This window comes from Lonchura striata, chromosome 1A (assembly GCF_050655825.1).
Source record: "Lonchura striata isolate lonStrDom1 chromosome 1A, ASM5065582v1, whole genome shotgun sequence".
NCBI lineage: Eukaryota > Metazoa > Chordata > Aves > Passeriformes > Estrildidae > Lonchura > Lonchura striata.
In genome coordinates this window covers 15,873-40,797 of record NC_140741.1, presented here as the reverse complement: position 1 = coordinate 40,797, position 24,925 = coordinate 15,873, and the positions used below count along the sequence as shown (strand labels likewise).

General features: G+C 51.2%; 1 long non-coding RNA gene across 10 annotated transcripts in view; it reads left to right on the top strand.

Annotated features, from left to right (window-relative positions):
• Positions 1 to 24,367, top strand: part of LOC144248468 (uncharacterized) — a 135,650-nt gene extending 111,283 nt beyond the window's left edge. The window contains exons 1-13 of one of the 10 annotated variants that reach the window (XR_014952329.1): positions 11,660 to 16,602; positions 16,680 to 17,424; positions 17,513 to 17,679; positions 17,763 to 18,538; positions 18,617 to 18,658; positions 18,746 to 20,144; positions 20,229 to 20,309; positions 20,390 to 21,058; positions 21,139 to 21,884; positions 21,978 to 22,022; positions 22,126 to 22,169; positions 22,252 to 22,292; positions 22,374 to 24,367. This is a non-coding gene — a long non-coding RNA (uncharacterized LOC144248468). Of the gene's footprint in view, positions 1 to 11,659; positions 16,603 to 16,679; positions 17,425 to 17,512; positions 17,680 to 17,762; positions 20,145 to 20,228; positions 20,310 to 20,389; positions 21,059 to 21,138; positions 21,885 to 21,977; positions 22,023 to 22,125; positions 22,170 to 22,251; positions 22,293 to 22,373 lie in introns of those variants that run through there. The other 9 variants (XR_014952332.1, XR_014952334.1, XR_014952333.1 and 6 more) reach the window with 9 other exon arrangements.
• Positions 24,368 to 24,925: the final 558 nt, after the last annotated feature.

The following is a 24,925-nucleotide window of genomic DNA, read 5'->3' as shown; positions in this document are numbered from 1 at the left end:
AGGCGCCCACCCGGGGTCAGGGGACCTGTGCGCAAATTCCAGACTTTTTCCCTGGGAAAGAAAGCTCACCAGTCCAGGTTCCTGATGTCAGTTTGTAGGTCTGCCTTTGCACTGTAGTTGCAGCACAAATTTTCTGGTGGGGACAGCTTTGTTCTGGGAGATATTCTTTGATGTTCCCATTTGTTGCAGTCAGGTGCCCACCCGGGGTCAGGGGGTCCTGTGCGCTAATTCCAGCCTTTTTGCCTGGGAAAGAAAACTCACCAGTCCAAGTTCCTGATGTCAGTCTGTAGGGCTCCCTTGGGACTCTCAGGGCAGCGCAAGTTTGAGGTGGGGGTAGATGAAGTCTCGGAGATATCCTTTGATGTTCTTATGAGTTGCAGCCAGGCGCCTGCCCAAGGCCAGGGGGACCTTTGCTCTAATTCCAGCCCTTTTCCCTGAAAAGGAAACTCACCAGTCCAGGTTCCTGATGTCAGTTTGTAGGTCTCCCTTGGGACTCTCAGGGCAGTGTAAGTTTGAGGTGGGGACAGCTTTGTTCTGGGATGCATCCTTCGAAGTTTTGATTTTTTGCATTCAGGTGCCCACCCAGGGCCGCGGGCCCCTGGGCACATTTCTCAGACTTTTCCCTGGAAAGAAAACTCACCAGTCCAGGTTCCTGATGTCAGTTTGTAGGGCTCTCTTGGCACTGTACTGCCAGCACAAATTTGAGGTGGGGACAGCTTTGTTCTGGGATGAATCCTTCGATGTTTGTAGTTTCTGCAGTCACGCACTAGCTCAGGGTCAGGGGCCCCTGGGCACATACTTTGGCCATTTTCCCTGGGAAAGAAAACTCACCAGTCCAGGTTCCTGATGTCAGTTTGTAGGTCTCCCTTGGGATTCTCAGGGTAGCGCAAGTTTGAGGTGGGGACAGCTTTGTTCTGGGATGCATCCTTCGAAGTTTTGATGTTTTGCATTCAGGTGCCCTCCCAGGGCCGGGGGCCCCTGGGCACATTTCCCAGCCTTTTCCCTGGAAAGAAAACTCACCAGTCCAGGTTCCTAATGTCAGTTTCTCGGGCTCCCTTGGGACTCTCAGGGCAGCACAAGTTAGAGGTGGGGACAGCTTTGTTCTGGGATGCATCCTTCGATCTTTGGAGTTTTTGGAGTGAGGCGCCAGCTCAGGGCCAGGGGCCCCTGGCATATTTTCCAGCCTTTTTCCTGGAAAGGAAACTCACCAGTCCAGGTTCCTGATGTCAGTTTGTAGGGCTCCCTTGGGACTCTCAGGGCAGCGCAAGTTTGAGGTGGGGGCAGATGAAGTCTCGGAGATATCCTTTGATGTTCTTATGAGTTGCAGTCAGGCGCCTGCCCAAGGCCAGGCGGACCTTTGCTCTAATTCCAGCCCTTTTCCCTGAAAAGGAAACTCATCAGTCCAGGTTCCTGATGTCAGTTTGTAGGGCTCCCTTGGGACTGTCAGGGCAGCACAAGTTTGAGGCCGGGACAGCTTTGTTCTGGGATGCATCCTTTGATGTTTGGAGGTTTTGGAGTGAGGTGCCAGCTCAGGGCCTGGGGCCCCTGGGCACATTTCCCAGCCTTTTCCCTGGAAAGAAAACTCACCAGTCCAGGTTCCTGATGTCAGTTTGTAGGGCTCCCTTGGGACTCTCAGGGCAGCGCAAGTTTGAGGTGGGGGCAGATGAAGTCTCGGAGATATCCTTTGATGTTCTTATTTTTGCAGTCAGGCGCCCACCCGGGTTCAGGGGACCTGTGCGCCAATTCCAGACTTTTTCCCTGGGAAAGAAAGCTCACCAGTCCAGGTTCCCGATGTCAGTTTGTAGGTCTCCCTTGGCACGGTACGGGCAGCACAAGTTTGAGGTGGGGACAACTTCGTTCTGGGAGATATTCTTTGATGTTCCTATTTGTTGCAGTCAGACTCCCACCCGGGGTCAGGGGACCTGAGCGCAAATTCCAGCCTTTTCCCTGGGAAAGGAAACATAGCAGTCCAAGTTCCTGATGTCAGTTTCTAGGGAAGCATTGGGACTGTCAGGGCAGCGCAAGTTTGAGGTGGGGGCAGATGAAGTCTCGGAGATATCCTTTGATGTTCTTATGAGTTGCAGTCAGGCGCCTGCCCAAGGCCAGGCAGACCTTTGCTCTAATTCCAGCCCTTTTCCCTGAAAAGGAAACTCACCAGTCCAGGTTCCTGATGTCAGTTTGTAGGGCTCCCTTGGGACTCTCAGGGCAGCGCAAGTTTGAGGTGGGGACAGCTTTGTTCTGGGATGCATCCTTCGATGTTTGGAGTTTTTGGAGTGAGGCGCAAGCTCAGGGCCCGGGGCCCCTGGCATCTTTTCCGGCCTTTTCCCTGAAAAGGAAACTCACCAGTCCAGGTTCCTGATCTCAGTTTGTAGGGCTCCCTTGGGACTCTCAGGGCAGCGCAAGTTTGAGGTGGGCGCAGATGAAGTCTCGGAGATATCCTTTGATGTTCTTATATGTTGCAGTCAGGCGCCTGCCCAAGGCCAGGCGGACCTTTGCTCTAATTCCAGCCCTTTTCCCTGAAAAGGAAACTCATCAGTCCAGGTTCCTGATGTCAGTTTGTAGGGCTCCCTTGGGACTGTCAGGGCAGCACAAGTTTGAGGCCAGGACAGCTTTGTTCTGGGATGCATCCTTTGATGTTTGGAGGTTTTGGAGTGAGGTGCCAGCTCAGGGCCTGGGGCCCCTGGGCACATTTCCCAGCCTTTTCCCTGGAAAAAAACTCACCAGTCCAGGTTCCTGATGTCAGTTTGTAGGGCTCCCTTGGGACTCTCAGGGCAGCGCAAGTTTGAGGTGGGGGCAGATGAAGTCTCGGAGATATCCTTTGATGTTCTTATTTTTGCAGTCAGGCGCCCACCCGGGGTCAGGGGACCTGTGCGCCAATTCCAGACTTTTTCCCTGGGAAAGAAAGCTCACCAGTCCAGGTTCCCGATGTCAGTTTGTAGGTCTCCCTTGGCACGGTACGGGCATCACAAGTTTGAGGTGGGGACAACTTCGTTCTGGGAGATATTCTTTGATGTTCCTATTTTTTGCATTCAGCTGCCCACCCGGGGTCAGGGGGTCCTGTGCGGTAATTCCAGCCTTTTTGCCTGGGAAAGGAAACTCACCAGGCCAGGTTCCTGATGTCAGTTTCTAGGGAACCATTGGAACTGTCACGGCAGCACAATTTCGAGGCGGGGACAGCTTTGTTCTGGGATGCATCCTTCGATGTCTGGAGTTTTTGGAGTGAGGCGCCAGCTCAGGGCCAGGGGCACCTGAGCACATTTCCCAGCCTTTTCCCTGGAAAGAAAACTCACCAGTCCAGGTTCCTAATGTCAGTTTGTAGGGCTCCCTTGGGACTCTCAGGGCAGCGCAAGTTTGAGGTGGGGGCAGATGAAGTCTCGGAGATATCCTTTGATGTTCTTATGAGTTGCAGCCAGGCGCCTGCCCAAGGCCAGGGGGTCCTTTGCTCTAATTCCAGCCTTTTTCCCTGAAAAGGAAACTCACCAGTCCAGGTTCCTGATGTCAGTTTGTAGGGCTCCCTTGGGACTCTCAGGGCAGCGCAAGTTTGAGGTGGAGACAGCGTTGTTCTGGGATGCAGCCTTCGGTGTTTTGATTTTTTGCATTTAGGTGCCCACCCAGGGCCAGGGGCCCCTGGGCTCATTTCCCAGACTTTTCCCTGGAAAGAAAACTCACCAGTCCAGGTTCCTGATGTCAGTTTGTAGGGCTCCTTTGGGACTCTCAGGGCAGCGCAAGTTTGAGGTGGGGGCAGATGAAGTCTCGGAGATATCCTTTGATGTTCTTATGAGTTGCAGTGAGGCGCCTGCCCAAGGCCAGGGGGACCTTTTTTCTAATTCCAGCCCTTTTCCCTGAAAAGGAAACTCACCAGTCCAGGTTCCTGATGTCAGTTTGTAGGGCTCCCTTGGGACTCTCATGGCAGCGCAAGTTTGAGGTGGGGGCAGATGAAGTCTCGGAGATATACTTTGATGTTCTGACTTTTGCAGTCAGGCGCCCACCCGGGGTCAGGGGACCTGTGCGCCAATTCCAGACTTTTTCCCTGGGAAAGAAAGCTCACCAGTCCAGGTTCCTGATGTCAGTTTGTAGGTCTCCTTTGGCACTGTACTGGCAGCGCAAGTTTGAGGTGGGGGCAGCTTTGTTCTGGGATGCATCCTTCGATGTTTGGAGTTTTTGGAGTGAGGCGCCAGCTCAGGGCCAGGGGCCCCTGAGCACATTTCCCAGCCTTTTCCCTGGAACGAAAACTCACCAGTCGAGGTTCCTGATGTCAGTTTGTAGGTCTCCCTTGGCACTGTACTGGCAGCACAAGTTTGAGGTGGGGACAGCTTTGTTCTGGGATGCATCCTTCGATGTTTTGATTTTTTGCATTCAGGTGCCCACCCAAGGCCGGGGGCCCCTGGTCACATTTCCTAGCCTTTTCCCTGGAAAGAAAACTCACCAGTCCAGGTTCCTGATGTCAGTTTCTAGGGCTCCCTTGGGACCATCAGGGCAGTGCAAGTTTGAGGTGGGGGCAGATGAAGTCTCGGAGATATATGTTCTTCTTTTTGTATTCAGGCGCCCACCCTGGGTCAGGGGACCTGTGCACCAATTCCAGCCTTTTTCCCTGGGAAAGAAAACTCACCAGTCCAGGATCCTGATGTCAGTTTGTAGGTCTCCCTTTGTACTGTACAAGCAGCACAAGTTTGAGGTGGGGATAACTTCGGTTTGGGGTCCATCCTTAGATAAAAGGATTTTTTGCGGTCAGGGTCCAGAACAGGGCTGGGGGCCCCTGGGCACATACTTTGGCCATTTTCCCTGGAAAGAAAACTCAGCAGTCCAGATTCCTGATGTCAGTTTGTAGGTCTCCCTTGGCACTGTACTGGCAGCACAAGTTAGAGGTGGGGACAGCTTTGTTCTGGGATGCATCCTTTGATGTTTGGAGTTTTTGGAGTGAGGTGCCAGCTCAGGGCCTGGGGCACTTGGGCATATTTCCCAGCCTTTTCCCTGGAAAGAAAACTCACCAGTCGAGGTTCCTGATGTCAGTTTGTAGGTCTCCCTTGGCACTGTACTGGCAGCACAAATTTGAGGTGGGGACAGCTTTGTTCTGGGATGAATCCTTCAATGTTTGTAGTTTCTGCAGTCACGCACTAGCTCAGGGTCAGGGGCCCCTGGGCACATACTTTGGCCATTTTCCCTGGGAAAGAAAACTCACCAGTCCAGGTTCCTGATGTCAGTTTGTAGGTCTCCCTTGGCACTGTAGTGGCAGCACAAATTTTCTGGTGGGGACAGCTTTGTTCTGGGAGATATTCTTTGATGTTCCTATTTGTTGCAGTCAGGTGCCCACCCGGGGTCAGGGGGTCCTGTGCGGTAATTCCAGCCTTTTTGCCTGGGAAAGGAAACTCACCAGGCCAGGTTCCTGATGTCAGTTTCTAGGGAACCATTGGAACTGTCACGGCAGCACAAGTTCGAGGCGGGGACAGCTTTGTTCTGGGATGCATCCTTCGATGTTTGGAGTTTTTGGAGTGAGGCGACAGCTCAGGGCCAGGGGCACCTAGGCACATTTCCCAGCCTTTTCCCTGGAAAGAAAACTCACCAGTCCAGGTTCCTGATGTCAGTTTGTAGGGCTCCCTTGGGACTCTCAGGGCAGCGCAAGTTTGAGGTGGGGGCAGATGAAGTCTCGGAGATATCCTTTGATGTTCTTATGAGTTGCAGCCAGGCGCCTGCCCAAAGCCAGGGGGACCTTTGCTCTAATTCCAGCCTTTTTCCCTGAAAAGGAAACTCACCAGGCCAGGTTCCTGATGTCAGTTTCTAGGGAACCATTGGAACTGTCACGGCAGCACAAGTTCGAGGCGGGGACAGCTTTGTTCTGGGATGCAGCCTTCGATGTTTTGATTTTTTGCATTCAGCTGCCCACCCAGGGCCGGGGGCCCCTGGGCTCATTTCCCAGACTTTTCCCTGAAAAGGAAACTCACCAGTCCAGGTTCCTGATTTCAGTTTGTAGGGCTCGCTTGGCACTCTCAGGGCAGCACAAGTTACATGTTGGGGCAGATGAAGTCTCGGAGATATCCTTTGATGTTCTTATGTGTTGCAGTCAGGCGCCTGCCCAAGGCCAGGGGGACCTTTGTTCTAATTCCAGCCTTTTTCCCTGGAAAGAAAACTCACCAGTCCAGGTTCCTGATGTCAGTTTGTAGGGCTCCTTTGGGACTCTCAGGGCAGCGCAAGTTTGAGGTGGGGGCAGATGAAGTCTCGGAGATATCCTTTGATGTTCTTATTTTTGCAGTCAGGCGCCCACCCGGGGTCAGGGGACCTGTGCGCAAATTCCAGACTTTTTCCCTGGGAAAGAAAGCTCACCAGTCCAGGTTCCTGATGTCAGTTTGTAGGTCTGCCTTGGCACTGTAGTGGCAGCACAAATTTTCTGGTGGGGACAGCTTTGTTCTGGGAGATATTCTTTGATGTTCCCATTTGTTGCAGTCAGGTGCCCACCCGGGGTCAGGGGGTCCTGTGCGCTAATTCCAGCCTTTTTGCCTGGGAAAGAAAACTCACCAGTCCAAGTTCCTGATGTCAGTCTGTAGGGCTCCCTTGGGACTCTCAGGGCAGTGCAAGTTTGAGGTGGGGGCAGATGAAGTCTCGGAGATATCCTTTGATGTTCTTATGAGTTGCAGCCAGGCGCCTGCCCAAGGCCAGGGGGACCTTTGCTCTAATTCCAGCCCTTTTCCCTGAAAAGGAAACTCACCAGTCCAGGTTCCTGATGTCAGTTTGTAGGTCTCCACTTGGGACTCTCAGGGCAGTGTAAGTTTGAGGTGGGGACAGCTTTGTTCTGGGATGCATCCTTCGAAGTTTTGATTTTTTGCATTCAGGTGCCCACCCAGGGCCGGGGGCCCCTGGGCACATTTCCCAGACTTTTCCCTGGAAAGAAAACTCACCAGTCCAGGTTCCTGATGTCAGTTTGTAGGGCTCCCTTGGCACTGTAGTGGCAGCACAAATTTTCTGGTGGGGACAGCTTTGTTCTGGGAGATATTCTTTGATGTTCCTATTTTTTGCAGTCAGGTGCCCACCCGGGGTCAGGGGGTCCTGTGCGGTAATTCCAGCCTTTTTGCCTGGGAAAGAAAACTCACCAGTCCAAGTTCCTGATTTGAGTTTGTAGGGCTCCCTTGGGACTCTCAGGGCAGCGCAAGTTTGAGGTGGGGGCAGATGAAGTCTCGGAGATATCCTTTGATGTTCTTATGAGTTGCAGCCAGGCGCCTGCCCAAGGCCAGGGGGACCTTTTCTCTAATTCCAGCCCTTTTCCCTGGAAAGGAAACTCACCAGGCCAGGTTCCTGATGTCAGTTTCTAGGGAACCATTGGAACTGTCACGGCAGCACAAGTTCGAGGCGGGGACAGCTTTGTTCTGGGATGCATCCTTCGATGTTTGGAGTTTTTGGAGTGAGGCGCCAGCTCAGGGCCAGGGGCACCTGGGCACATTTCCCAGCCTTTTCCCTGGAAAGAAAACTCACCAGTCCAGGTTCCTAATGTCAGTTTGTAGGGCTCCCTTGGGACTCTCAGGGCAGCGCAAGTTTGAGGTGGGGGCAGATGAAGTCTCGGAGATATCCTTTGATGTTCTTATGAGTTGCAGTCAGGCGCCTGCCCAAGGCCAGGGGGACCTTTGCTCTAATTCCAGCCCTTTTCCCTGAAAAGGAAACTCACCAGTCCAGGTTCCTGATGTCAGTTTGTAGGGCTCCCTTGGGACTCTCAGGGCAGTGCAAGTTTGAGGTGCGGGCAGATGAAGTCTCGGAGATATCCTTTGATGTTCTTATGTGTTGCAGTCAGGCGCCTGCCCAAGGCCAGGGGGATCTTTGTTCTAATTCCAGCCTTTTTCCCTGGAAAGAAAACTCACCAGTCCAGGTTCCTGATGTCAGTTTGTAGGGCTCCTTTGGGACTCTCAGGGCAGCGCAAGTTTGAGGTGGGGGCAGATGAAGTCTCGGAGATATCCTTTGATGTTCTTATGAGTTGCAGTGAGGCGCCTGCCCAAGGCCAGGGGGACCTTTGCTCTAATTCCAGCCTTTTTCCCTGAAAAGGAAACTCACCAGTCCAGGTTCCTGATGTCAGTTTCTAGGGCTCCCTTGGGACCATCAGGGCAGCGCAAGTTTGAGGTGGGGGCAGATGAAGTCTCGGAGATATATGTTCTTCTTTTTGTATTCAGGCGAGCACCCTGGGTCAGGGGACCTGTGCACCAATTCCAGCCTATTTCCCTGGGAAAGAAAACTCACCAGTCCAGGATCCTGATGTCAGTTTGTAGGTCTCCCTTTGCACTGTACAAGCAGCACAAGTTTGAGGTGGGGATAACTTCGGTTTGGGGTCCATCCTTAGATAAAAGGATTTTTTGCGGTCAGGGTCCAGAATAGGGCTGGGGGCCCCTGGGCACATACTTTGGCCATTTTCCCTGGAAAGAAAACTCAGCAGTCCAGATTCCTGATGTCAGTTTGTAGGTCTCCCTTGGCACTGTACTGGCAGCACAAGTTAGAGGTGGGGACAGCTTTGTTCTGGGATGCATCCTTTGATGTTTGGAGTTTTTGGAGTGAGGTGCCAGCTCAGGGCCTGGGGCACCTTGGCATATTTCCCAGCCTTTTCCCTGGAAAGAAAACTCACCAGTCGAGGTTCCTGATGTCAGTTTGTAGGTCTCCCTTGGCACTGTACTGGCAGCACAAATTTGAGGTAGGGACAGCTTTGTTCTGGGATGCATCCTTTGATGTTTGGAGGTTTTGGAGTGAGGTGCCAGCTCAGGGCCTGGGGCCCCTGGGCACATTTCCCAGCCTTTTCCCTGGAAAGAAAACTCACCAGTCCAGGTTCCTGATGTCAGTTTGTCGGGCTCCCTTGGGACTCTCAGGGCAGCGCAAGTTTGAGGTGGGGGCAGATGAAGTCTCGGAGATATCCTTTGATGTTCTTATTTTTGCAGTCAGGCGCCCACCCGGGGTCAGGGGACCTGTGCGCCAATTCCAGACTTTTTCCCTGGGAAAGAAAGCTCACCAGTCCAGGTTCCCGATGTCAGTTTGTAGGGCTCCCTTGGCACGGTACGGGCAGCACAAGTTTGAGGTGGGGACAACTTCGTTCTGGGAGATATTCTTTGATGTTCCTATTTGTTGCAGTCAGACTCCCACCCGGGGTCTGGGGACCTGAGCGCAAATTCCAGCCTTTTCCCTGGGAAAGGAAACATAGCAGTCCAAGTTCCTGATGTCAGTTTCTAGGGAAGCATTGGGACTGTCAGGGCAGCGCAAGTTTGAGGTGGGGGCAGATGAAGTCTCGGAGATATCCTTTGATGTTCTTATGAGTTGCAGTCAGGCGCCTGCCCAAGGCCAGGCGGACCTTTGCTCTAATTCCAGCCCTTTTCCCTGAAAAGGAAACTCACCAGTCCAGGTTCCTGATGTCAGTTTGTAGGGCTCCCTTGGCACTGTACTGGCAGCACAAGTTTGAGGTGGGGACAGCTTTGTTCTGGGATGCTTCCTTCGATGTTTGGAGTTTTTGGAGTGAGGCGCCAGCTCAGGGCCAGGGGCCCCTGGTCACATTTCCCAGCCTTTTCCCTGAGAAGGAAACTCACCAGTCCAGGTTCCTGATGTCTGTTTGTAGGGCTCCCTTGGCACTGTACTGGCAGCACAAGTTTGAGGTGGGGGCAGCTTTGTTCTGGGATGCATCCTTCGATGTTTGGATTTTTTGGAGTGAGGCGCCAGCTCAGGGCCAGGGGCCCCTGGCATATTTTCCAGCCTTTTCCCTGAAAAGGAAACTCACCAGTCCAGGTTCCTGATGTCAGTTTGTAGGGCTCCCTTGGGACTCTCAGGGCAGCGCAAGTTTGAGGTGGGGGCAGATGAAGTCTCGGAGATATCCTTTGATGTTCTTATGAGTTGCAGTGAGGCGCCTGCCCAAGGCCAGGGGGACCTTTGCTCTAATTCCAGCCCTTTTCCCTGAAAAGCAAACTCACCAGTCCAGGTTCCTGATGTCAGTTTGTAGGGCTCCCTTTGGGACTGTCAGGGCAGCGCAAGTTTGAGGTGGGGACAGCTTTGTTCTGGGATGCATCCTTTGATGTTTGGAGGTTTTGGAGTGAGGTGCCAGCTCAGGGCCTGGGGCACCTGGGCACATTTCCCAGCCTTTTCCCTGGAAAGAAAACTCACCAGTCCAGGATCCTGATGTCAGTTTGTAGGGCTCGCTTGGGACTCTCAGGGCAGCACAAGTTACATGTTGGGGCAGATGAAGTCTCGGAGATATCCTTTGATGTTCTTATGTGTTGCAGTCAGGTGCCAGCTCAGGGCCAGGGGACCTTTGTTGTAATTCCAGCCTTTTTCCCTGAAAAGGAAACTCACCAGGCCAGGTTCCTGATGTCAGTTTGTAGGTCTCCCTTGGCACTGTACTGGCAGCACAATTTTGAGGTGGGGACAGCTTTGTTCTGGGATGCATCCTTTGATGTTTGGAGGTTTTGGAGTGAGGTGCCAGCTCAGGGCCTGGGGCACCTGGGCACATTTCCCAGCCTTTTCCCTGGAAAGAAAACTCACCAGTCCAGGATCCTGATGTCAGTTTGTAGGGCTTGCTTGGGACTCTCAGGGCAGCACAAGTTACATGTTGGGGCAGATGAAGTCTCGGAGATATCCTTTGATGTTCTTATGTGTTGCAGTCAGGTGCCAGCTCAGGGCCAGGGGACCTTTGTTGTAATTCCAGCCTTTTTCCCTGAAAAGGAAACTCACCAGGCCAGGTTCCTGATGTCAGTTTGTAGGTCTCCCTTGGCACTGTACTGGCAGCACAATTTTGAGGTGGGGACAGCTTTGTTCTGGGATGCATCCTTTGATGTTTGGAGGTTTTGGAGTGCGGTGCCAGCTCAGGGCCTGGGGCACCTGGGCACATTTCCCAGCCTTTTCCCTGGAAAGAAAACTCACCAGTCCAGGTTCCTGATGTCAGTTTGTAGGGCTCCCTTGGGACTCTCAGGGCAGCGCAAGTTTGAGGTGGGGACAGCTTTGTTCTGGGATGCATCCTTCGATGTTTGGAGTTTTTGGAGTGAGGCGCCAGCTCAGGGCCAGGGGCCCCTGGCATATCTTCCAGCCTTTTCCCTGAAAAGGAAACTCACCAGTCCAGGTTCCTGATGTCAGTTTGTAGGGCTCCCTTGGGACTCTCAGGGCAGCGCAAGTTTGAGGTGGGGGCAGATGAAGTCTCGGAGATATCCTTTGATGTTCTTATGAGTTACAGTCAGGCGCCTGCCCAAGGCCAGGGGGAACTTTGCTCTAATTCCAGCCCTTTTCCCTGAAAAGGAAACTCACCAGTCCAGGTTCCTGATGTCAGTTTGTAGGGCTCCCTTGGGACTCTCAGGGCAGCGCAAGTTTGAGGTGGGGACAGCTTTGTTCTGGAATGCTTCCTTCGATGTTTGGAGTATTTGGAGTGAGGCGCCAGCTCAGGGCCAGGGGCAGCTGGAAATATTTTCCAGCCTTCTCCCTGGAAAGAAAACTCACCAGTCCAGGTTCCTGATGTCAGTTTGTAGGGCTCCCTTTGGGACTCTCAGGGCAGCGCAAGTTTGAGGTGGGGGCAGATGAAGTCTCGGAGATATCCTTTGATGTTCTTATGAGTTGCAGCCAGGCACCTACCCAAGGCCAGGGGGACCTTTGCTCTAATTCCAGCCTTTTTCCTTGAAAAGCAAACTCACCAGTCCAGGTTCCTGATGTCAGTTTGTAGGGCTCCCTTGGGACTCTCAGGGCAGCGCAAGTTTGAGGTGGGGACAGCTTTGTCCTGGGATGCATCCTTCAGTGTTTCGATGTTTTGAAGTCAGGTGCCAGCTCAGGGGCAGGGACCTCTGGGCACATACTCTGGCCCTTTACCCTGGGAAAGAATACTCAAAGTCCAGTTTCTTGATGTCGGTTTGTAGTGCTCCCATGGGACTATCAGGGCAGTGCAAGTCTGAGATGGGGACAACTTTGTTCTGGGATGCATCCTTCGATGATTGGAGTTTTTGTAGTTCTGTGCCAGCTCATGCCCAGGGATCCCTGAGCACATACTCCAGCCCTTTTCCCTGGAAAGAAAACTCACCAGTCCAGGTTCCTAATGTCAGTTTGCAGGGCTCCCTTGGGACTGTCAGGGCAGCACAAGTTTGAGGTTGGAGGAGATGGTGTCTGGGTGATATCCTTCCATATTCGTATTTGTTGCAGTCAGGCGCCTGCCCAAGGCCAGGGGGTCCAGTGCTGTAATTCCAGCTCTTTTTCCTGGGAAAGAAAGCTCACCAGTTCCGGTTCTTGATGTCAGTTTGTAGTGCTCCCATGGGACTGTCAGGGCAGTGCAAGTTTGAGGTGGGGACAGCTGTGTTCTGGGATACATCCTTTGATGATTGGAGTTTTTGAAGTCAGGTTCCTGCTCAGGGCCAGGAGCCCCTGGGCCCATACTCCTGCCCTTTTCCCTTGGAAGAAAACTCACCAGTCCAGGTTCCTGATGTCAGTTTTTAGGGCTCCATTGGGACCATCAGGGCAGTACAAGTTTGAGGTGGGGGCAGATGGGGTCTGGGAGATATTCTTCGATGGTCATATTTGTTGCAGTCAGCTGCCCACCCAGGGCCAGGGGGTCCTGAGTGCCAATTCCAGACTTTTAGCCTGGGAAAGAAAACTCACCAGTCCAGGTTCCTGATGTCAGTTTGCGAGTTGTGCTTGGGATGTTTAAGATAACCCCTGATTAACATCAGGGCAGCTTGGGTCCACAACACATCCTTCTGCATTCAGATTTTCAGTGGGCGGCCCTTCTTTCATGGCCCCTGGGTTTTGGACTCTGTCACTGGCCCTATTCTCTGTGAAACATGGCTCACCCTCTACACTTCCTGGTTTCAATTTTAAGGAGGTGCTTGTCTCTTCCGGGGCAGGCAGAATTCTTGGTGGGAGCAGTTTTGCTCCAGGATAAATCCTGTGCCATTCAGAACAAAATGATGTAGAATGTCACTTGCAGCCACAGACCTCGTGATCCAACCTCTGCCCTTTTTCCCTATAAAACCAACCTCACCCTCTCTGTGTGTTGATGTCTCTTCACTGGAGGTGTGCTGCTCTCTAAGGGCAGCGAGAATTCCTGGTGTTGGCAGCTGTGGTCTGTGAGAAATCATTCACTGTTTGCAATTTTGTTAGCACCATTCCTGTTTGGCCAGGGGAAAGATTGTTAATTATCTTGGCAATGAAAATCTGGCACCCCATTGTTTAAGGGTCTGGCAAAGGGCTGTGTAGGGGAGGGAACACCCCACAGGACCTTTCTTCACCTTATCCCCCACTCTTAGGTGTAGCAGCTCCCCATGCGAGCAGCTGCTTTTAGTGCAGCTACCTGCGCACACCTGCACAGGGAGCTGCTAATCCAGAGGGGCTAACAGGGGTATCCCAAGCGTCCCTCCAGGAGCTACAGTCGGAACATCCAGCTGGGACCGGGGAACAGCCGGACCCACCCGGGCACGGAGCATCCCTCTGAGAAAATGCAGAGGGCAGAGCCCTCTTGCCAAGGGGCAGCACCTGAGCAGGCCGGGCAGCATGTGGGGTTCCATAGGAGAGCTTTCAACTTTCCCCTTTTATTGTGTCAGTCCCTCCCTAGAACCCCAAGACCTTCCACAGCACTCCCAGAAAAAAGAGGGGTTATGGAGAGACAAGGGGTTTAAAGTATGGGAAAAAACTTCCTTTTCCATTATTTCTTGCTTTCAAATAATGAGGAAATGCACTTCCCCTGCAATTTTAATGGTCTCATTTGAAAGAGTCCCTGCCTTTTCTATGCTGTTAGGGGTGGTAATTGACAGGGAATCCCCATATTCCATTATTTTCCAGTTTAAATAGAGGGGGAAAACCTTGACAATGTTGTTTATGGGTTTGAATTAAGAGTAACCCTTTTTGTTGTCCTAAGGCTTAAATTGAGGGGGAAGCCCAGCTATCTCTCTTTCTTAAGGGTTTGGATTGAGGGGAAAATCCCTCTGTCTTCATAACTGGAGAGATTTAAATTGAGGAAAGCCTCTCTTTTCCCAGTATTCGAGGGGATTAAGTTAAAGGGCGGAAGCCATTTATTTGCCATGGTATCAGTGGAGGCAACTTCCCCATTTCTTCATTTTAAGGGATTAATTTGAAGGAGGCTCTTCTAAGATGCTTTTTCAGCATTTAAAACTACTTTTCAGGGCACTTCTTTCTGTGCCCTAGGACTAAGTACCTCAGAGAAAGGCAAGCCTAGCACGTACTTAACCTTTATGCTGCCCAGGAGCCTATTGTTTTTCTTATTGTTATTTATAATGTAGTTAGTCCTAATTAGCAGCCCCAAGGAGACTTAAACTGTTCATATAATTAGTGTTTTTCTCCACCCTTAGTCTCAGGTTGAGTACTACTTAGTAGTCACTGAGGAATAATTATATAAGTTAACAGCAAATTACCCAACTTATCTAGATATGCTGCCTAAAAACAAAGTTTTATTTCTTACCAGATTTTTTGCCCTTTTGCTCCAAGCAGTTGTAGAAAAAAGAAAGAGCTGTCATTTCCCTGAAGAGTTTTCTTCTATATCCAGCCCTTTCTTCTCCTTGAATTCAAGCCAGAGGAGCCAAATAGCCACAGCTCCTCTGATGGCTTTTATACACTGTGGGGTTTGCCCCCTCCCTTTTCCCAGGTGCCACGGGAACGAGAGGCGGGCCCAATCAGGGGTATATTAACCCCAGCCTTTCCCAAGGGGCTTCATTCCCTCAGTGGGATCAGCTGGGGTAAGAGCTCTCCTCTCATTCAGATGAAGAGGCTCCTTTAGCTTAGCTTGTTCTCTGCAGCTGCTTTTGGGCTTCTAATGCAACAGAGACTTTGAAGATACTGCAAAGAAAACAATGTTGAACACAGGGAGTATTTAAATTCACAGTTTGGGGTTGAGTATTCAGGGCTGGTAAGGTGCTTTTGTAATTTCTGATTTTTTTCTTCTTTTTTTAGGAGGAGGGCAACTTCCAGTAATTGCAGTTTGTGTCAAGCGCAACATTTTTCCAGCAGATTCATCACAACGCAGAAGGCATCCGCACTGTGTCAAAGATGATGTGTGAGATGGTGGCTTCAGGTGAGTTGACGATTGTGACTAGGAGAGGGAGAGTAAGCAGGGTACCGAGTTAGGAGTTATCCCGGTGGGGGTTTGCAGGCAGTAGGGTGAGAAACGGTGCGTATCTGCAAAGCTTTTCACAAGCATAGCAGAGGCATCCACGTGTCATACGGCACACAAGCTCATCCACCGAACTCACACAAATGCCACGTAGCTTTGCCTCTCTAACCCCGGTGCCACTCATCATAACAGCCATACCTTAGACTGAGGATGAGGCCGGAGACTTGAACACCCAGGCACACTCAGGAGAGGATAAGTAACTGACTTGCTGAGATTCGGCCCACATAGCACGAAACACAACCATTGATTATCCCGTTCTTTATTTTAGGAGACTAAGAGGCTAACAGGCTATCTCCTCTGAGCCAGACTCATTTCAGGTCCAAGGTGGATTCACATCACCAGTCATCCAAAAGATAAGTCAGGGCCAGGGCCTGGAGATGGGAGCAGTGTCTTCCTTCTGCACCCGATGGGGATTTTCATCCCCTGATACGTGCAAGATAAGTGCAGGGCTACAACCCACAGAGGGAATGGAAGAGAGGTGCCGGGTGGGATTCCCCAGGAGGGGTTTTTGAGTCAATTTTGGAGATGGGGATGCCCAAGAAGCGTCTCCTAAGGCCACCTAAAGGGAAAGCGTCTGTTTTGATCTCAGTGCTGAGCTGCTCAGGGCAGAGCAGTGCTGGCGTGTGTCCTGTCACTCATCTCTGGTGCACCCTATTATCTTTGCATCTCTCAGTCCTTTTTTCTCCTCAAAAGCTCTCTCGCCCTGTCCTGTGTCACAGGTGTCTGCACATATTTTTCCTGGAGCTGCTCTGCCCTGCTGCATAGCCTGTATTAGCACAAGTCCTGGGGACTTGAAATTTGTAATGCCGGGTGTAGTTGGGCTCTAGATTGTATCAGGAGGTTGCCGTAACATGTTTGGTGATGCTAAGTTGTCCTGCACCTGTTTGACACTAGTCCTAACTTCCTTTCAGATGCTGACAACTGAAATCAGTGGCAGAGGGCCCCAGTCCTGGGGGAGGGTGTTTCCATGAGCAGGTCAGTCATTGTTTGCATTTGCAGGGGAAGCCTAAATGGTGACTGTATTACAGCAGTGTTCTTTGCCTTTATTTTCAGGAGGTCCAGGCAGATAGCAGCAGTCAAGGCCAAGTGTGCCAGGTGAGCAGTGGACAAAAGCAGTTGTTTTTGCTCAGCTTTTACTTTTTGATTCAACTGTAAGCATCCATTCTTGTTTGTGTGCTTTAGGGAATCCACTCAGAGTATGCCAAGCCCCTGTCCCCAACAGCTGATGGCCTGGATTTCTTGTGCTTGTGAGCCTTCTGGAAGTATTGCTGGACTCTGAGATGAAGCCTTGAAATTTTGTATTTCACGATGGCATCCAGGGAGCCTTTGGCAATGGCTGAGGAGTTGCGGTGAGTCGCTGAGGTAGGGAGGGGGAGCCAAGGTCCTCTTAGGTTTCAGCAATGCCGAGTCACTTTGCCTCTTCTTAACCCAGGCTGACCCTGCGATGATGGTGGCAGCCTCCGAGCCTGGCCAAAGTGAGCGGCCCGAGCATTCTTAGGAGAACGGTGAGTAGCGGGATTGCTGGGTGTTGTCCATTGTGCAGCTAAGATCATGCAGTGATGTTTGGTGTTCTCGATTGTAGCTGAGCACGGGACCACAGCCCGGTGACCATAGGACATTCCCCGCAGGCGAGGCAGCCTCCATTGGCACACGACGGGATTCTCATCCCCAGATGCCTGAGAGATAAGTATAGGGCTAAGGTCCACAGAGGGGATTAAAGTAGGGTGCTGGGAGGGCCTTATGAATGAGCTTTGGGGGCAGGGATGTGCAAGAAGTGTCCCCTTAGGCCAGCTAAAGGGAAAGTGTCTGTTTTGACCATAGCGCTGAGGTGCTCAGGGCAGAACAGTTCCGGTGTGTGTCCTGTCACTTGTCTCTGGTGCACTGTGTGTTCTTTGGGTCTCTCGGTCCTTTCTTCTCCTCAAAAGCTCTCTCTCCCTGTCCTGTGTCACGGGTGTCTGCATGTATTTGTCCCGCAGCTGCTCTGCCCTGCTGCGTAGCCTGTAATAGCACAAGTCCTAGGGACTTGAAATTTTTAATGCAGGATGTAGTTGGGCTCTAGATTTTATGGGGAGATAGACATAACATGTTTGGTTCTGCTAAGTTGTCCTGCAGCCATTTGACACTAGTCCTAACTTCCTTTCAGATGCTGACAACTGAAATCAGTGGCAGAGAGCCCCAGTCCTGGGTGTGGTTTTTCCTATGTGCAGGTCAGTCATTGTTTACATTTGCAGGGGCAGCCTCAATGGTGACCGTCTTACAGCAGTGTTCTTTGCCTTTATTTTCAGGAGATCCAGGCAGACGGCAGCAGTCAAGGCCAAGTGTGCCAGGTGAGCAGTGGACCAAAGCAGTTGTTTTTGCTCAGCTTTTAGTTTTTGATTGAACTGTTAGCATCCATTCTTGTTTGTGTGCTTTAAGGAATCGACTCAAGAGTATGCCAAGCCTTTTTGACCGACAGCCGATGGCCTGGATTTCCTGTGCTTGTGAGCCTTCTGGAAGTATTGCTGGACTCTGAGATGAAGCCTTGAAATTTTTTATTTCACGATGGCTGCCAGGTAGCCCTTGGCACTGGCTGAGGAGTTGCGGTGAGTTGCTGAGGTAGGGAGGGGGAGCCAAGGTCCTCTTAGGTTTCAGCAATGCTGAGTCACTTTGTCTCTTCTTAACCCAGGCAGACCCTGCGATGACGGTGGCAGCCTCCGAGCCTGGCCAAAGTGAGCGGCCCGAGCATTCTTAGGAGAACGGTGAGTAGCGGGATTGCTGGGTGTTGTCCATTGTGCAGCTAAGATCTTGCAGTGATGTTTGGTGTTCTCCATTGTAGCTGAGCACGGGACCACAGCCCGGTGACCATTGGACATTCCCCGCAGGCGAGGCAGCCTCCATTGGGACGCGACGTGGATTCTCCTCCCCAGATGCCCAAGAGATAAGTATAGGGCTCAGACCCATAGAGGGATGAAAGAGGATGTACTGGGAGGGCCTTTTGAATCAGCTTTGGGAGCGGGGTTGTGCAAGAATTGTCCCCTTAGGCCAGCTAAAGGGAAAGTGTCTGTTTTGACCACAGTGCTGAGGTGCTCAGGGCAGAGGAGTTCCGGTGTGTGTCCTGTCACTTGTCTCTGGTGCACTGTGTGTTCTTTGGGTCTCTCAGTCCTTTCTTCTCTTCAAAAGCTCTCTGTCCCTGTCCTGTGTCACGGGTGTCTACACATATTTTTCCTGGAGCTGCTCTGCCCTGCTGCACAGCCTGTAATAGCACAAGTCCTGGGGACTTGAAATTGGTAATGCCAGGTGTAGTTGGGCTCTAGATTGTATCAGGAGTTTGCCATAACATGTTTGGTGATGCTAAGTTGTCCTGCAGCCGTTTGACATTAGTCCTAATTTCCTTTCAGATGCAGACAATTCAAATCTGTGGCAGAGGGCCCCAGTCCTGGGTCAGGGTGTTTCTATGTGCAGGTCAGTCGATGTTTGCATTTGCAGGGGAAGCCTAAATGGTGACTGTATTACAGCGGTGCTCTTTACCTTTATTTTCAGGAGGTCCAGGCAGACAGCAGCAGTCAAGGCCAAGTGTGCCAGGTGAGCAGTGGGCCAAAGCAGTTGTTTTTGCTCAGCTTTTACTTTTTGATTCAACTGTAAGCATCCATTCTTGTTTGTGTGCTTTAGGGAATCGACTCAGAGTATGCCAAGCCTTTGTGACCGACAGCCGATGGCCTGGATTTCCTGTGCTTGTGAGCCCTTTGGAAATATTGCAGGACTCTGAGATGAAGCCTTGAAATTTTGTATTTAAAGATGGCATCCAGGTAGTCCTTGGCAATGGCAGAGGAGTTGGGGTGAGTCACCGAGGTAGGGAGGGGGAGCCAAGGTCCTCTTAGGTTTCAGCAATGCTGAGTCACTTTGTCTCTTCTTAACCAGGCAGACCCTGCGATGACGGTGGCAGCCTCCGAGCCTGGCCAAAGTGAGCGGCCCGAGCATTCTTAGGAGAACGGTGAGTAGCGGGATTGCTGGGTTTTGTCCATTGTGCAGCTAAGATCATGCAGTGATGTTTGGTGTTCTCGATTGTAGCTGAGCACGGGACCACAGCCCGGTGACCATAGGACATTCCCTGCAGGCGAGGCAGCCTCCATTCACACGTGACATGGATTCTCATCCCCAGATGCCCAAGAGATAAGTATAGGGCTCAGACCCATAGAGGGATGAAAGAGGGTGTGCTGGGAGGGCCTTTTGAATCAGCTTTGGGAGCGGGGATGTGCAAGAATTGTCCCCTTAGGCCAGCTAAAGGGAAAGTGTCTGTTTTGACCACAGTGCTGAGGTGCTCAGGGCAGAGCAGTGCCGGTGTGTGTCCTGTCACTTGTCTCTGGTGCACTCTGTGATCTTTGGGTCTCTCGGTCCTTTCTTCTCCTCAAAAGCTCTCTCTCCCTGTCCTGTGTCACGGGTGTCTGCACGTATTTTTCCCGGAGCTGATCTGCCCTGCTGCATAGCCTGTAATAGCGCAAGTCCTGGGGACTTGAAATTGGCAGTGCAGGGTGTAGTTGGGCTCTAGATTTTATGGGGATATTGACATAACATGTTTGGTTCTGCTAAGTTGTCCTGCAGCCATTTGACACTAGTCCTAACTTCCTTTTAGATGCAGACAGTCCAAATCAGTGGCAGAGGGCCCCAGTCTTGTGTGGAGATTTTTCCATGAGCAGGTCAGTCATTGTTTGCATTTGCAGGGGCAGCCTAAATGGTGACCGTGTTACAGCAGTGTTCTTTGCCTTTATTTTCAGGAGGTCCAGGCAGATAGCAGCAGTCAAGGCCAAGTGTGCCAGGTTAGCAGTGGACAAAAGCAGTTGTTCTTGCTAAGCTTTCCGTTTTTGGTGTGACTCTAAGCATCTATTCTTGTTTGTGTGCTTTAGGGAATCGACTCGGAGTACGCATACCTCTGTTACCAACCAGCTGATGGACCAGGTTTCATGCACTTTGGATCTCTCTGGAAGCATTACAGGACCCTGTGACGGAGCCTTCCAGTCCTGCATTTCAAGGTCCCATCTGAGTAGCCCTGAGGAATGGCTGCGGAGTTGCGGTGAGTCCCAGAGGCAGGGAGGGGGGTGTGAGAGTACAGTCACGTTTCAGCAATGTCATGTCGCCTTGTCTCCACTTAACCTAGGCGTACCCTGCAATGACGGCGTCGGAATCCAAGCACGTCTGAAGCGTGCAGGCCAAGAACCCGGGCATTCTGAGGAGGACGGTGAGTAGCAGAATTACAAGTTTTTGGCTGATGTGCTGTTCAGACCGTGCACTGATGTTTAGTTTTCTTTGTCTTGGCAGACCCAGAGGTGACAGCTGGAACTTAGCAGACAGGCAGATGGCCACCTTCTACACTCAAGAGGGATTTGCATCCCCAGCTGCGTGCAAGATAAGTGGAGGGTTATGACCCACAGAGGGGATGAAAGAGGGGTGCTGGGTTGGGACTTTCTAGAAGGGGTTTTTTGTGTCAGTTTTGGAGACGGGGATGTGCAAGAAGCATCTCCTTAGGCCACCTAAAGGGAAAGTGTCTGTTTTGACCACAGTGCTGAGGTGCTCAGGGCAGAGCAGTTCCAGTGTGTGTCCTGTCACTTGTCTCTGGTGCACTCTGTGTTCTTTGGGTCTCTCAGTCCTTTCTTCTCTTCAAAAGCTCTCTGTCCCTGTCCTGTGTCACGGGTGTCTGCACATATTTTTCCCGGAGCTGCTCTGCCCTGCTGCATAGCCTGTAACAACACAAGTCCTGGGGACTTGAAATTGGTAATGCCAGGTGTAGTTGGGCTCTAGATTGTATCAGGAGTTTGCCGTAACATGTTTGTAATTTGAGCAAAGGACCACAGCCCAGTACTCTCATGTTTCAGTAATGCCATGTTGTCTTGTCTCCACTTAACCTAGGTGTACCCTGCGATGATGACATCAGAGTCCAAGCACGCTTGAAGCGTGCATGCCAGGAACCCAGGCATTCTGAGGAGGACGGTGAGTAGCAGAATTACAAGTTTTTAGCCGATGTGCTGCTAAGACCGTGCACTGATATTTAGTTTTCTCTCTCTTGGCAGACCAAGAGGTGACAGCTGGAACTTAGCAGACAGGCAGATGGCCACCTTCTACACTCAAGAGGGATTTGCATCCCCAGCTGCGTGCAAGATAAGTGGAGGGTTATGACCCACAGAGGGGATGGAAGTGGGGTGCTGAGTTAGGACTTCCTGGAAGGGGTTTTTGTGTCAGTTTTGGATAAGAGGATGTCCAAGAAGTGTCTCCTTCAGCCACCTAAAGGCAAAAAGTGTCTGTTTTGACCACAGTGCTGAGGTGCTCAGGGCAGAGCAGTTCCAGTGTGTGTCCTGTCACTTGTCTCTGGTGCACTCTGTGTTCTTTGGGTCTCTCAGTCCTTTCTTCTCTTCAAAAGCTCTCTGTCCCTGTCTTGTGTCACGGGTGTCTACACGTATTTTTCCTGGAGCTACTCTGCCCTGTTGCATAGCCTGTAACAACACAAGTCCTGGGGACTTGAAATTTGTAATGCCTGGTGTAGTTGGGCTCTAGATTGTATGGGGCTATTCATATAACTTTTTGGTGCTGCTAAATTTTCCTGCAGCTGTTTGACACTAGTCAAGTTCCTTTCAGATGCTGACAGTTCAAATCTGCGGCAGAGGGCCCCAGTCCTGGGGGAGGGTGTTGCCATTAGCGGGTCAGTCATTGTTTGCATTGGCAGGGGAAGCCTCAATGGTGAATGTGTTACCACAGTGTTCTTTGCCTTTATTTTTAGGAGGTCCAGGCAGACAGCAGCAGTCAAGGCCAAGTGTGCCAGGTGAGCAGTGGACAGAAGGAGTTGTTCTGAATCAGGTCTCAATTTCTGGTGCAATTCTAAGCATCCATTCTTGGTTCCTTTGTTTTATTTTAGGCAGTCATCTTGCAAGATGTCTCCGGTCCGGATGTCCAAGGCCAGGTGGGTTCAAGTGTAAGGTCTGGGTGTGTATATTTTTCAGGTCAGGGGGATGTTGTTTTCACAGTTTCTGAGTGTGGGTTTTTTTTGCTTTGTGTTTTTGCAGGTGCTGTCGCTGCCCGAGCTGTGTGAAGGAACAGAGGCGAGCGGGTGAGTTGGCATTTAGGCACGGTGACTCACAGGTGACCGTTACGCAGCAGCATGTTTAAGCGTGTACCTTTTTGTTTTCCAGGTATCCTCCAGGCAGCCGGTGGAGTCAAATTGAGATTTCAGGTGAGCCGGGGCGGCGGTGTGTCGGCGTTTCGGGGATTTCTCTTTTTGTGTGCACTAGTTGAATTTTCCGTTTTGTCTTAGGTACCCTGAGGAGGAGCGTAGCTGAAGTTTGGAAACGGGAGCGCCGAAGCTGATGCAGAGAACGTCTCGCCGTCCGCATCCAACTGACGTGGGATTCCATCCGGTCATCTTGCAAAAGCTAAGTGCTGGGGCCAGTAGGTGGGAGCTGGGGGGGAAAACCTTTACTAGTACAGGAGGCTATTTGATGTTAGCTCAGAGAAGAGGCCCATAGTGGGACGGGCCCCTCGGGAGCAAAGGGAGAGGGTTTCTCCTCAGCCCCCCCAGAGTCGTCGCCGGGCAGGGCAGTTCCGATCCCTATCCGCGTTCTCGTGACGTTCGCATCGGCGGCCTTCTTCGACTCTCGACGTCGTCGTGGATCTCTTCACTGTAGGAGCACGCCTTCACGACCGCAGCTATAGCCACGGTCACCCTGTAGTCATTTCTTCCTTCTCTAGGCCTACTGAGCTTCTTAGGCTTCCTCTTAAGTGCTTTGGCACTAACATCTTGAAAGGAGTTACACATCATCATCAAGTGCTATTGCCCTAGGGCTCTCTTTCCTTTGGCATCATCAGCCCATGGCTCATCTTGGCTTAGGAATCTTGGGTCCATAAGATGAAATTGCCAGGCAGTTTCCACTTGTGTCCGTGTCCCGTTGTCTGTGTCCATGTCCCGTTGTCTGTGTCATAGGTCTTTGTTACATCTCCATGCTTTAGCAGCATCATTTTTTTGCCGTATCGGCCATATTTTGCTCACATACCTTTCCGGATATCAATTATTCCGGCATCTTTACATATTTACTTTTTTGGGACCGAAAGATGTACACGAGATGTTCTCATTCATCTTCATTCTCAGTTTTGGTAGCCTTTCTCTCGGACTTCCGTACAGAGCTTATTAGCCCCTCATCACCTGACCACAGTAGTTCTGTAGCATCTGCCTTCTCAAAGGATATAGGGCTTAAAAATTAGTCTTCTGGAGAATTGTATCAAGTCCTCACTTATCTCTTATCTCCGTCAGCTTATGTCGCGCCTACCTACATCGGCTTATATCGTACACGCGCATGTTACGCCTACCTAGGTTGGCTTATGTTGTTTGCGCTTATACTGTATGTACCTAACGTTGGCTTATGTTGTTTGCGCTTATACTGTATGTACCTAACGTTGGCTTGTGTTGTTTGCGCTTATACTGTATGTACCTACCTTGGCTTATGTTGTTTGCGCTTATACTGTATGTACCTAACGTTGGCTTATGTTGTTTGCGCTTATACTGTATGTACCTAAGGTTGGCTTATGTTGTTTGCGCTTATACTGTATGTACCTACCTTGGCTTATGTTGTTTGCGCTTATACTGTATGTACCTAACGTTGGCTTATGTTGTTTGCGCTTATACTGTATGTACCTACCTTGGCTTATGTTGTTTGCGCTTATACTGTATGTACCTAACGTTGGCTTATGTTGTTTGCGCTTATACTGTATGTACCTAAGGTTGGCTTATGTTGTTTGCGCTTATACTGTATGTACCTAACGTTGGCTTATGTTGTATGCACCTCTGTTGTGCCAATTAGGATCGGAGCTGCCTTGCCCGGCCACGTAGTTATGCTTAGGTAGAGCAGTTATAAAACTTTGCCATTCATCTGTCCTCTACGGGGTTTCGGGTACAACAGCGATGGGCCCAGAGTCTGTGTAGCTCCTAGCTCTCAGATAGTCAGTCATTGACCGCCTCCCCTTGTCTCATAGGTCGCCGGGTGCCTACAGGATTTCCCGGAATCTACCATTCGACATCGAGGAGCTGCGGTCAGAAGATGCGTTTAAAGCATATTCTTCAGCGTATTCTTTCACGTAAGGGTGGCAGCCAGCCTGTCAGCAGAAGAACGTGTGAGAGTGCGATTGTCTGTGTCTGTCTGTAAGGGTTTGTGTGTACTTGTGTCTGCAGCTGTGTGTCTGCAGCAGTTATAACCTTGTGTGTATTGCCTTTCAGGTTTTTCACTCATTTTTAAATTTAGAATAAAAAATCCCCAGCCGGGGGGTTTTTTTTTTTTCCCCCCGGCTGGGTTTTTTTTTCCTCGGTCCCGGCCGGTCAGCGAGGCGACGTTCATCGCCAAAGTTAGGGCGCCGACCGCCCCGGGACCGAGGTTTTCGTCAGGCAGGAGGATTTTTTGGGAGTCTCCCGGGAGCCACGTTCCCGAGGAGCGTCACGACTGAGCGTCGGCGGCCAGGGCTTAGCGGAGCGGTTGAGACGAGAGCGAGTGTGGGTTTGCGTGTAAGCCGAAGGAGTGCTGTGTGTGTGAAGCAGTCATAACCTTGTGCATATTGCCTTTCAGGTTTTTCCACTCATTTTTAAATTTAGATTAAAAAATCCCCAGCCGGGGGGTTTTTTTTTTTTTCCCCCCGGCTGGGTTTTTTTTTCCTCGGTCCCGGCCGGTCAGCGAGGCGACGTTCATCGCCAAAGTTGGGGCGCCGACCGCCCCGGGACCGGGGTTTTCGTCAGGCAGGAGGATTTTTTGGGAGTCTCCAGGGAACCACGTTCCCGAGGAGCGACGACGGCTCAGGTGTCAGAATGCAGTTGCAGCGAATGTG